The sequence below is a fragment of the Notamacropus eugenii genome, chromosome 6, assembly GCF_028372415.1.
Source record: "Notamacropus eugenii isolate mMacEug1 chromosome 6, mMacEug1.pri_v2, whole genome shotgun sequence".
Classification (NCBI taxonomy): Eukaryota; Metazoa; Chordata; class Mammalia; order Diprotodontia; family Macropodidae; genus Notamacropus; species Notamacropus eugenii.
Genome location: NC_092877.1, coordinates 98,496,993 through 98,509,865, shown reverse-complemented (window position 1 = coordinate 98,509,865; position 12,873 = coordinate 98,496,993). Strand labels below are relative to the sequence as shown.

At 35.7% G+C, this 12,873-nt stretch overlaps 1 protein-coding gene across 1 annotated transcript in view; it reads left to right on the top strand.

Moving 5' to 3' along the window:
* KCTD8 (potassium channel tetramerization domain containing 8) overlaps window positions 1–12,873 on the top strand; it is a 295,119-nt gene that overhangs the window by 54,219 nt on the left and 228,027 nt on the right. The window lies entirely within an intron of this gene.

Genomic DNA, 12,873 nt, shown 5'->3' with positions numbered 1-12,873 from the left:
ATTTTAGTGATTGTTTAATTTCTTTCAGATTCACTTTAATTTTAATTTGTAGGTTAGGTTGTAAATTTCTTTTGTATTTCTTTTAAAGAAATATATTGTTATTTTAAGACCTGTTTCTGACCATTTTTTTTTTTAAGTGTGAAAGCTCTATTTTGAAACTCAAAAATTTTAGAAGAACCCCACATGACAGTGGAGGTACTAGTATCTACTAGTAGAGAAATCACATAACAAAAAGTTAATATCTGTGACAATATTTTGAATCAATTTGCATTTTTACTTCAAACAACAGCAGTATACATTTGAAAAAATTACATTGTATTAATGTGACAATATTTAATATGTTTATTTCATATACTGAGTAATGCTGCATATTTTATTGAAGCTAAATAAAGACCAAGATAATTTTTGGTGTGCATATGGATTCCGAGACCACTTGCATTAATTCGATACCTCCCCAGGGGAACGCAACCCACATGATAAGAATGACTATTTTAAGGACCCCACAAATCCTTTGTTATTTTTTCTATCATCCTTTTGTTACCCTCTTCTTCAGTTATCTTTGTATTTGTAATTCTAATAATCATGATATGAAAGCACCATATAAAGTGCTATCAAAATATAATCTATTATTATTATATTATACATTTCACCACCTTCAACAAACTATAGTACAAACAAAATTTCCAGATTGGAAAGAAGTATCCCTTCTTTTTTTTAGCCATATGGCCATCTCCTACATATTTTATTATGGGAACATCTCCAGCCAGAGTGGGAATTCATTTTACTGTCTTTTTTTTGTCAAGGTGGCTCAGATCAGTGTTCTCACTTTGTAGGAAGAGATAAAGATGTTCCTTTGTTCATACCCTTTATGATATGAGTGTATTTTAGTGATATTTTTGGAGCACAATAAAAATAGAAAAATTTCAGTTGTACTGTTACATCATAATAAAAGTTATATTACAGTGTTTAAAGCAGGTATTTTAATAGAACTAGAAATTTTCTCTGGGCATGAGTAGGACTTTGTCATCATCATCATCATCATCCCCATTCAAGTATCCTTATCCAATTGAGTGAAAATATGAGTGTTAATTGGTTATCTCAAAGGCATAAAAAGTATAAATTCTCTAAACCAAACATCAAGTTACCCAGTTCTATTTCTTGCAATGCCATTTAATTACTTGGTTACTGTTCCTTTCTTAAGTAAAATTATTTTAAAAACTTTTGCTTTTATGATATCTATCTTTCTCACTATATTCCCATTTCCCTGACCCCCAAAATCCCCCATCATAATTCATCCCTTATAACACAGATTACAAAGAAGGGAGAATTTATTCAGCAAAATATCTGCAAGTCTAACATCATATACAGTGTTCCACATTCATAGCCCTCACCTCTGAAATAAGGTGAAGGAATTCATTTCTCTTTCTTATGCTGGAGTCAACCTTGTTAAGTAATTTTATAGCATTCAGTTTCAGCTGTTGGAGATATAGATATTGTTTGCCTGGTTTTTCTTGCTTTTCTTTGCGTCGGTTAATATTAGTCTCATGTTTCCCTGTACTCATTACATTAGTTTTTCACATAGCTTAGTAATATTCTATTGTATTGGTATGTCAGAAATTATTTGACCATTCCATAATTTACTGGGAATCTTCTTTGTTTACATTTGTTTGCTTTATGACTTTGAGAAAATTATTTAACTTCTTTGGTCCTCAGTGTCCTTGCCTAAAATGAAGAGATTGGACTAGATAAACTCTGGGCCCATTTGGCTCTTACATGATTCAGGGTCAGGATAGTTCACGTACTCCACTCTTCTTTGGCAGCTCTAGTCATGGGGAGAACTTCTTGAGGTCACTGGAACTAAAATGGCTTGTGGGACATAAACCAAGTTTAGAGATGATCAAAAGGGGAACTTTATTTATAGGGTATGTTCACTGGGCTATTTGGCTTCAGAGGTTTTCATTATCACTCATGTTCTGGAAGCATATAAATAAAACAATGCTATTCCCTGAACCAGATCCAAATGGGCAGGTTCTAAAGGAGACACACCAACTCATATAACCAAATAATGAGTGAGATCCCAATGATTGTGGAAAGTAATTCCCTGCATCATAACCAGGGACTATAATAAGGACCTTGTCTTTTAGTCCCCATCTTATTCTTTTATTTACCAAGTTTAGTTCTCATGGGCTTTAGGCCATTAATAAGTTTACCTTACCTTATAAACCTTATCATAGACTTTTTCACAGACATTTGGAAGATTTGATGTCTTTTTTTTAGACAACAAAGTTCTTTCCCAATCTAGCCTGCCAGCTAACTCTTCTAGTTCTTCCTGGTGTCTCCATTGACTTAGAATGCCTCTCTTAAAATTTTCTGGATATGTTGATGCTTGTGCTCTAGATGCTCTATCTTACCCTTGAATATATCTATCCCCTTTGTCCTGCTTACTGTGACTGAAGCAAGGCATACTGGAAAGGCTGCCCCTACCATTCATGGTGGAATTGTATCTTCTCCCTAAGATTGGAATATAAGTCTCCTCATTTTTGAAAGCCATTGTGACCTTGAGCCCCAAGGCTAGACCTCCAAAATCCAAAAATCCTTCTTCTGAAACTGATTTCATCATCCTATTTTTAGCTTGCATTCCTTTTAAAATTTAGTTTCTGATCTTGTTTTGATGTCCCATTTCTTTGTTCTTAGTTGTATATTGATAAAATGTGATGACTGAAATTCCTCTAGGCTAAAGAATTGTGGTTACCTGTTTTCTCTCCAACCATTCTTCTTGCTCTTAAGTTGTAAGCATGGCTTATACCTGTCTGTTAGGGGTCTTGTTTTCTAAATTCCATTTTTGTATGAAATGATATAGAAATCATATACAAAACTATGCCAAATGTAATTAAACAACATTCACATGAAATATTAAATAATTGTACACCAAATAATATTAAATGATCCATACATGTCAGGGGAAAGTCATGGGATTGTACATGTGTTGTTGATTCAGAATGCCAAATAGTGATCTCATAGACAGGAATGCTTAATGTACTTTCCTACCCACTTAGCACACAAAAAGTGGTTGATAAAAACGTTGAAGTCTATTTAACTTGCTAGATTGGATCACTGAGTAGGTGGATTTGATTTGAAATCATCACCTACTCTGATTTGAAGGTTACTGAATAGACCACCTTACTAAACATGTCTTATTTGTCAAGGTGTATGAAATTTACACCAATACCTTCCTCTCCATTCCCTCATGACCTGTGGTAAATTTATCTATTTTAACTGAGGTACTTAGTTATCAGGAGGAATAATACCTGTTGGTTAAGACATAAGTAGGAATAATTTGACCCTTGTCACCTTGAAAATAAAGAATCTAAATGAATGGGACAAGGGACAGTTCAGTTTTAGAAAAATGAGATAGGAGGGAAATGACCTCATTATTAATGTTTGGAAGAATGGCAGAATTGTTCTGTGCACCTAGGGAGAGGGTAACAAAATGAATGAAGGGACCCTAGAGACAAACTTTACCTACATGCAAATTTTTTAAAGTATTTGTCCTGATTCTCATAGTTACTGAGTCATTCAGTTGCCTAAGGCTGGGATAGAAGATTCCTTTAAATCTCTAATATAATGATCATAAATTATTCTAAGATAACCCACATACTATAGCAGTTTTGTAAGTTTTCTTTCAAATACTAAGACATCCTTCATTTGTGTAAAGTTGGAATTTGGAGAAGAGGAAACTTAGGGAGACAGAAGCCATCTTCAAATGTTTGAAAGATTTATGTAGAACAGGTATTAGACATGCTGAATTTCAAGGAGGTAAAACGAGAAACATAAATAGGAAAGATTGCAAAGAGGTATATTTTGGTTAGATGAAAGGCAAAACTTTCTAACAACTTGAGTTAACCAAAACCAGGGTGTGTTCACCCTTGCTAGAGGTCTTTAAGCAGAGACTGGCTGACCATGTGTTAGTGATGATATAGTAAAGAAGTACTTAGTCACATATGATTTTCATTGAATTTCCTTAAGCTATTACATAAATTTCAGTCATGGCCCTGGGGGACTCCTTTAGAATTCTGTAAATATAAGATATTTATTGAAGTTAAATGGAAATGCACAATTATTCTACAGAGATTTCCTTACTAATTTAATTAAAATATTTTGTTTAAACATGTTTAAAATTAATTTTCAGTTACATAAATTAAAGTTTGTAAGTCTATCTTGGTTTGTCAATAGAATTCAACAAAATAATTAGTGAGAAAACTTAAAATATTTAGGGTGTTCTGATGCTATGTGAACTAATGTGACATCATTGTTTTAGGGTCATCCAGAAAGCTACAATTTATTACCATAATGGATAAGGAACATGAAATAGACAACCTCCACCAGTGGAAAATTATGTCTTTCTCCTCATGGAAAGAGGAGACATAATAATTTTCATCATTATTAAATATAAGATTTGAGCTGCATCATATGTCATTCCAGTCATCTACTGATATTTCTTCTGTTTCATCCAGTATATAGTTCATGCCTTCTTGGTATCACTGGATGAAAAAATCATCTCTCTCTAAAAATTCATGTTCCCCAAATAATATGTCTTGGAACCTTTTCTTTTTTAATGATAGTGCCTATCCCTGTGCAGGTGACTCCTAAGTTTTCTGGTGTGATGGATAGAACACTGGACTTGCAATCAGAAAGGACTGAGGTTCAAACTTGTGCTTAAATATTTACTTACTAGGCAAATCAATGAATCACACTTGGCTTCAGTTTCCTCATTTTTAAAATGAGGGATTGGACCTAGTGGTCTTCTAAGTTTCCTTCCAGATCTAAATCTATGATCATATTATTATATTAGGATTTAATTCAGCCCTAATCTCTGAACTCTCGTTGATTGCCTAGTACCTGCTGGACAGCTCCACCTTGTTATAAGCTCATTCTAAGTAGGTCCAAAACAGAAGTCATTATCATTTCAACGCCAAATAATTTCCTCCTGCAAATATTCTCATTTCTGCTGAGGGCATTGTCATGTTTTGGCAGTCTTCTAGGTTTGTGACCTTGGAATTGTTCTTGATTATTCCATCTACTTTGCCCCTCGTATTTAACTAGTTGTAAGGCCTTCCTAACTATTTTTGTGATATCTCCTGAATCTATACTCTTCTCTTAGACAATCACTCTACACTAAGGCCCTCACTAACTCTTCTTTAGAGTCTGTCAACAACCTCCTCATTGAGAATTCTCCTGACTTCCTTTCTCCACCCCCTCACACCATTCATTCTCAACATAGATGCCAAAATCATTTTCCTAAGGTACACGTCCAACTATGTCATTCTCCTACTAAGATGTCTTCAGGGATTTCCTTTTGTCTCTGGGTTAGAATGCTTACTTCTCAGTCTAGAATTTCAAACTCCTAACCATTTGACTTCATTCTGCTTGTTGACCCTTACTTTATATTACTCTAATTTATATATTCTATGCTCCAGTGAAACTGGTCCCTGAACTTATCATTCTATCTCTCATTCATAAACCTTTACAAAGGCTGCCCCTATGATGGTCTCCAACTCTTAGAATCCTTAGCTTACTTTAATTCTCAGTTCATGTTGTTCATTCCAGTAGTCTCTCCTTACTTTTACAAGGGTTAATATCTTCTTGCTTCCCAAATTACTTGATATTTACTTAATTGTGTACATGCTACATCTTCCAGTAGAATATAAGCCCCTTGAGGGCAGGAGCTATCTTATTTAATCTTTTATATCTCTTGCGACTAGCACATTAGCACGGTGCCTTACACATATGCTTAACCATTTTTGTTGAGCTAAATTGAATTTCCAAAATTTTTTTGGAGGGTCAGAGTGGAGATTGCAGCTGTAATTTCACTGCTCTAGGGAGGTGGCAGTGAAGAACTTTCCTTCTTCCAATGAAGATTGGCATCATCTCTGCCATTTATAATCTTAAAGAGTTGGTTGGGAGTTATGAGAAGTTAAGTGGCTTGCCAGGGTTACATAAATAATATGTGTTTGAAGTGAAACTTGAACCTCAGACATCCTAACTATAGACTAGCTTTCTTTCAACTTAAGACTGACCTTTTGTAGGAGGTCTTTTCTGGTCTCCCAGGCTGCTAGAAAATCTTTCCCTTTCAGTTTCCTTCCATCTACTCTGTATATATCTCATATTTACCTAGCTGTTTACATGTTATTGTGCTCATTAGAAATATTCCTTAAAGTCAGGGTCCATATTTTTGCATTTCTTTATATCGCTAGTACTAAGCACATTTCCTGGCAGAAAATAAGTACTTAAATGATTTTTGACTGGGTGACTGACTTAGGTTATTCTACTTCTCCTATTATTTGAACGTAAGGGCAAAAACAGAAACCGATTGTGTCCCAAAATTTTGTTATATATACTTCCATACTTTGATGACTGTGTAATTTCATTAATATTGGCACTACTCTAAATCCATCCACCCTTCTCATCTTGTGTGATTTTGTTTGTGTCCTCTGGCAAATTCTCTATAGAGGATCCATTCAAATGACAATACATTTTTTTTCATTTTTCTACTCAATTTTCTGGCATCCTTCCACTAGATTTCATAATATTCCATTGGTATAAGTAAAACACATGGATTACTCATTGGTCATATCATGATATCGCTATGTTATTGCCCACCTTTTCCCATTATAGACCTCTAATAATATATTTTATTGTTTTTGGTTTGAAAGTCCTTGTTAGTAATATGCTGCAGTCTATTTGTGTACCATGATTCTCTCCATTGCTTTTTGGATGATCCACCATTATAATTCTTCAGAGACTGTGCTACTCTGTGATTCATTGCCATGTGGTATCATTAGAAAACTATTGGTGTGGAAAAGATAGGTCTCTAAGGGAGACACTCAAGGTAAAAAAAAGCAATGCACATTTTCCCAGTTCTGTACTTACTTTGCTGACCATCTCTAGTGTTTGTCCATCTCTAAGGATTATCCATTAAACTGCACATCAATCTATATTTTCATTTACTTAGATTTTCTGATAGTTTGAGCAAAATATCCCTGAAATAGCAAAACTGTACATAGAATCAACACAATGTATCAGATTTACTTGTGCAAATGCTATGGTATACATGGTCTGATATTTTCAGACTAAAAAAAACTGAGTCTTAAGAATATGACAGTTACTTGAATAAAATTTTTCTCCACTTCATTTATCTTCCTCTTCCTCTTGCTTTTCCTGTCTCCTTTTTTCCCATTCACTGCTTTCTTCATCATCTTTGCCTTTCTAACCCATGTTTCTGCCAGTGGACCACCATTTCTTTGTTGTCTAGATTGTTTCCTGCCACTCACTTTTTCCTTGTCATGTCATTCTCTGACTCAAAGATTCTTTTCTACCTTTCCTCAGATATTGAATACATGCTTCGCTTCTTCGGACTGTAACTATATGCTGCTTCCCCTGCTTCCTGTTGCTTCAGCCTCCTTCCTGCCTATCACATTTTCTGCCTAAAGATTCCTTTTCTTTCATCAGTAAGAAAGTTACCTGAATAATAATATGCCCTTATTATTTGGGAATCTAAGTGACACACAGTCATGTTAAAAATAAAATGACTTAAGCCAGTAAATATGGAAATGCAGTTTTCTTATATGATCTCTTTTGTTTCTTAATATCAAGGCTATAAGTGGTTTCTACTATTTTTGCTGAAAAAAAAGAAAGAAAAGGAAAATAAAACTTGGTGAATACACTCTTTTCAGTAAGATAGGTGCTAAGTGTTTGGACCATTATAGAGGTAGTAAAATGTTAATTCCTACACTAAAGTGTACTCTAGTAGTCAGAGCAAAATTATCCATTTTTTCATAGGATCATAGATTTAGAATGGAAAGAAACTTTAAGGCCATCAAGGGCAAACTCCTCATTTTTATGGTGAAGAAACTGAGGTTAAATGACTTGCCCCAGGGTCACACAGCTAGTAACTGAGGCAAAATTTTAATTTCAATCTTTATTATTTCCAGTATTCTATATATTGTGCCCCCTCTCACTTTTCCTTAACTTCTAGAAATAAGCACCGGGAGAATAATATTCAAGAAGAGTACTAGGTGGCAGAGTCAAGATGGTGGAGTAAAAGCAGCAACTTTTTATAGAGCTCTCCTCCCAAACCCAAACAATTCTGGAGCTGCAGAACCCAGAGAATGATAGTGAAGCAAATCTCCAGTCCAAGACAACATGGAAATTTGAGGGAAAGCAGCTATTGTGCCATACTGGGAGCAGAGGGCAGTATAGTTTGGGGCTGCTATGGCACAGACATGATCTGATCTGATCTGATCTGATCATGATCTGGAGGACTGAATCTCTGGCACCTGTGGTAGTTTCCAGACTTCACAAACTCAAAACACTGAGGACAAATTGGAAGGTCAGTGGCAAAAAACTGTGGGATATGTATGAGAGAGAAGAGTGATCCAATCCCCAGGGTGATGAAGGGAATAGAGGAGCACAAGGCAGTAGCAGGGGCGGAGGAAGCAGTTGTTTCTGGTGCTCCAGGCCCACAGATTGTGGGGGATCAAACAAATGACACTACACTCCCCCATCCCCACTGGAAGCAGAGAACTACCTTGACAAAGAGCTCAAAAGTCAAATAAATAGCTGGGGAATTGAGCAAAAAACAGAAAAAGAATCAGACTATAGAATCTTTAGTGATAAGGAAGACCAAAGTGTACAAAGAGAAGACAACAAAATCAAAGCTCCTACATCCAAAGACTTCAAGAAAATATTAATTGGTCTCAGGTCATGGAAGAGCTCAAAAAACAAGATTTTGAAAATCAATTAAGAAAAGTAGAACAAAAAATGGAAAGAGAAATGAGAGTGATGCAAGAAAATCATGAAAACTGAGTCAACAGCTTGCAGAAGGAGACCCAAAAAACGTTGAAAAGAATAACACCTTAAAAAATAGGCTAACCCAAATGTCAAAAGAGATTCAAAAAGCCAGTGAGGAGGAGAATGCCTTAATAAGCAGAATTTGCCAGATGGAAAAGGAGGTCCAGAAGCTCATGGAAGAAAATAATTCCTTCAAAATTAGAAAGGAGCAGATTGAAGCTAATGACTTTATGCAAAATTAAGAAATGATAAAACAAAACCAAAGGAGTGGGAAAAAAAGCAGACAGTGTGAAATATCTCTTTGGAAAGACAACTGACCTGAAAAATAGATCCAGGAGAGACAATTTACAAATTATTGTACTACATGAAAGCCATGATCAAACAAAGACCTCAGACATAATCTTACAAAAAATTATCAGGGAGAAGGAGCCAAGATGGTAGAGTGATTGGTAATTCCTATCTTCCTCGCCTTGTTGACCTTGATGAGCCTAGAGAATATTTCCTTGGGAAAATCCCTGGAGCAGTGTGAGCAGCTGAAGGGATAAACAGACTCAGCCTGTGAGGCTAGAAGAGCCCCTTAGGAGGGTCCCTCTTGCTGTGGCTGAAGGAGATCAGTGCAAGACCACAGCCCACCTCAGCAAACTGGGAGGAGATCCTGAGCCCCAGGGGGGTGAACCCCCAACTACCAACACCAGGACCTCAGGTGTGCCTCAGCACCACAGAGGAATTGGGAAGAAACTAGCACAGACAGGATCACCAACCATGGAGCTAGCCTGTGCTCTAGCTCAGCAAAGGAGACCTCCTGTGGCCAGACCACCCCCTCCCCAACACTTAATGAGCTAGCTCTAGGGTAACTGCGGGGAAACCCAAAAAGACCTCACCTGGCCTCTGCTTTCCAACACCAGCCAGTTCAGTACCAGGTAAGCGGCAGCATATTAGCTTCTAACTGAAGGAACCAGAGACCACAACACGCAAAGCTTCAAGTTTTGGAAAGAAAAACTGTGGGAGAGAGCCCTAGACACAGAGATCTACTTTAAAAGCCAGGAAAAGGGTGATTATCATGAGTGAGAAGTAAACAGAACAGAAAAGACCATAGAATCTTTCTGTGGTGACAAGGACCAAAACACAAATATCAAAGAGGTCAGTATTGAGACTCTACTGCCATCTGAAACTTCAGAAGGGAATATGAACTGGTCTGAAGCACAAAGAGCCATCTTGGAAGAGCTCAGGGAGGATTTTAAAAGGCAAATTAGAGAAATAAAGGAAAAACGGACCAATGACTTTAAAAATATTAAAAAAGAAATCACAGAAGAATTTAAAAGGACAATTGGACAAATGGAAAAGGAAGTACAAAACCTAACTGGAGAAAATAACTCCTTAAAAGAAAAAATTGGACAGATGGGAAAAAGAGATGGGAAAGTAAACTGAAGAAAACAATTTGATAAAAATTAAAATCAGGCAAGTAGAAGCTAAGGAATCTATGAGACATCAAGAATCAGTCAATTAGAATTTAAAGAATGTAAAGATAGAGGAAAATGTAAAATTTTATATATATATAAACAACTGACATAGAAAAGAGATCCAGGAGAGAAAAATCTAAGGGTTCTTGGTCTACCAGAAAGCCATGATGAGAAAAAGAGCCTAGACAATATCATCCAAGAAATCATCAAGGAAAATTGCCCAGAAGGGTTAGATCCAGAGGGGAAAATACTCATTGAAAAAATTCACCATTCACCTCCTGAAAGGGACCCCAAACTAAAAACACCAAGAAATATCGTTGCCAAATTCCAGAACTATCAAGTGAAGGAAAAAATACTTCAGACAGCCAGAAAGAAGCAATTAAATTTTGAGGAGATAGTCAGGATCACAGAGGACCTTGCCACTTCTACATTAAAAGAATAAAGGAATTGGAATATGATATTCCATAAGGCAAAGGAGCAGGGACTACAACCAAGGATTAATTACCCAGCAAAGTGGAGCATAATATTTCAGGCAAGGAGATGGACATTCATTGAAATAAGGGATTTTCAGACCTTCCTGAAGAAAAGGCCAGAACTCAATAGACAATTTGATCTTCAGGTGCAGGTCTTAAGAAAGACATAAAAAAAGTAAATAGGGGAATAAAAAACAACTTGTTGCTCAACATGGGCAAATTGTTTATATCCCTGTAAGGGAAGATGATACTTGTTAATCTTGAGAATTGCATATTTATTATGAAATATAAAAGAGATATGCATAGATATAAGGAGTGGGTATAAATTAAATGATGTGATTTAAGGGTGTGAAGGGATTTTAATGGGATATGTGGAAAGGAGGAGGCAGAAAAGAAATGAACTACATCACAGGAAGAGGCATAAAAATATATTACAATAGAGGGAAAGAGGGGAGGGAGATGAGCATTGTTGGAGAGGTACTCTCATCTGACTGGATTCAAGGAGGGTACCACAAAACTCAGTTAAATATAGAAATACAACTATCTCCATAGGTGGTAGGAGGCGTGGGGGAAAGAAAAGGGAAGGGAGGCTAAAAGGGAGGGAAGAAGTAGTAAGGGTAAAGGGGATTGAGAAGGAGGGAGGCTGAAAGAAGGGAGGGAAGACTGAGGGAAGCAGTGGTCAAAGATTAAGACTCTATTGTGGAGGGGAAGGGAGAAGGGAGAACTGAAAGCATAAACAAGGGGAAAGGGGATGGAGGGAAAGACACAGATAGTAATCATAACTGTGAATGTGAATAGGATGAACTCTCCTATAAAACAGAGATGGATAGAAGAATGAATTTAAAAACCATAATCCAACAATGTTTTGTATACGAGAAACACATTTGAAATGGAGGAATACACATGGTAAATGTAAAAGGTTGGAGCAGAATATTTTGTGCTTCAGCTGATGTAAAAAAAGCAGGGGTAGCAATCCTAACCTCAGACAAACCAAAAGTAGAAATAGATCTAATCAAAAGAGATAAGGAAGGAAAATATATCTTGCTGAAAGACACCATAGACAATGAAGCAATTTCATTATTAAAAATATATGCTCCAAGTGCTATAGCATCCAAATTCTTAAAGAGAAGTTAAGGGAATTATGGGAAGAAAGAGACACCAAAACTATACTAGTGGGGGACCTCAACCTCCCCCTCTCTGATAAATCTAACTTCAAAATAAAAAAGAAAGAAGTTAAGGAGGTAAATAAAACTCTAGATAAGGTAGATATGATAGATCTCTGGAGAAAATTGAATGGGGATAGAAAGGAATATACCTTTTTCTCAGTGGTACCTGGCACACATACAAAAATTGTCCATGTACTAGCTCATAAAAATCTCACAATCCAGTGCAGTAAGACAGAGATAGTCAATGCATGCTTCTCAGATCATAACAAAATAAAAATTATATGTAAAGGTCATGGAAATATAAACTAAAAACTAATTGGAAACTAAACAATCTAATCCTAAAGAGTGAGTTGGTTAAACAACAAATTGTAGAAACAATCAAAACTTCATTCAAGAGAATGAAAATAATGAGACAACCTACCAAATTTTATGGGATACTGTAAAAGCAGTTCTTAGGGGAAGTTTTATTTCTTTGAATGTCTACATGAATAAAATAGAGAAAGAGGAGATCAATGAATTGGGCATGCAGCTGAAAAAGGTAAATAAGGAACAAGTTGTAAATCCTCAAGTAAATACCAAATTAGAAATACAGAAAACCAAAGGAGATATTAATAAAATTAAAATTAAGAAAACTATTGAACTAATAAATAAAACTAAGAGTTGGTTTTATGAAAAAAACAATAAAATTGATAAAGCTTTGGTCAATTTGATTAAAAAAAATAAAGAAAGCTAAATTACCAGTATCAAAAATGAAAAGGGTGAAGACATTTGAAGAACATTTAATTCTGATATGATATAGACTATTTGGGAAAATTGCTGAAGAAGGAATTCTTCCAAATTCTCTTCATGAGACAAATATAGTTCTGATACCTAAACCAGTAAGAGCCAAAACAGAGAAAGAAAATTATAGACCAATTTCTCTAA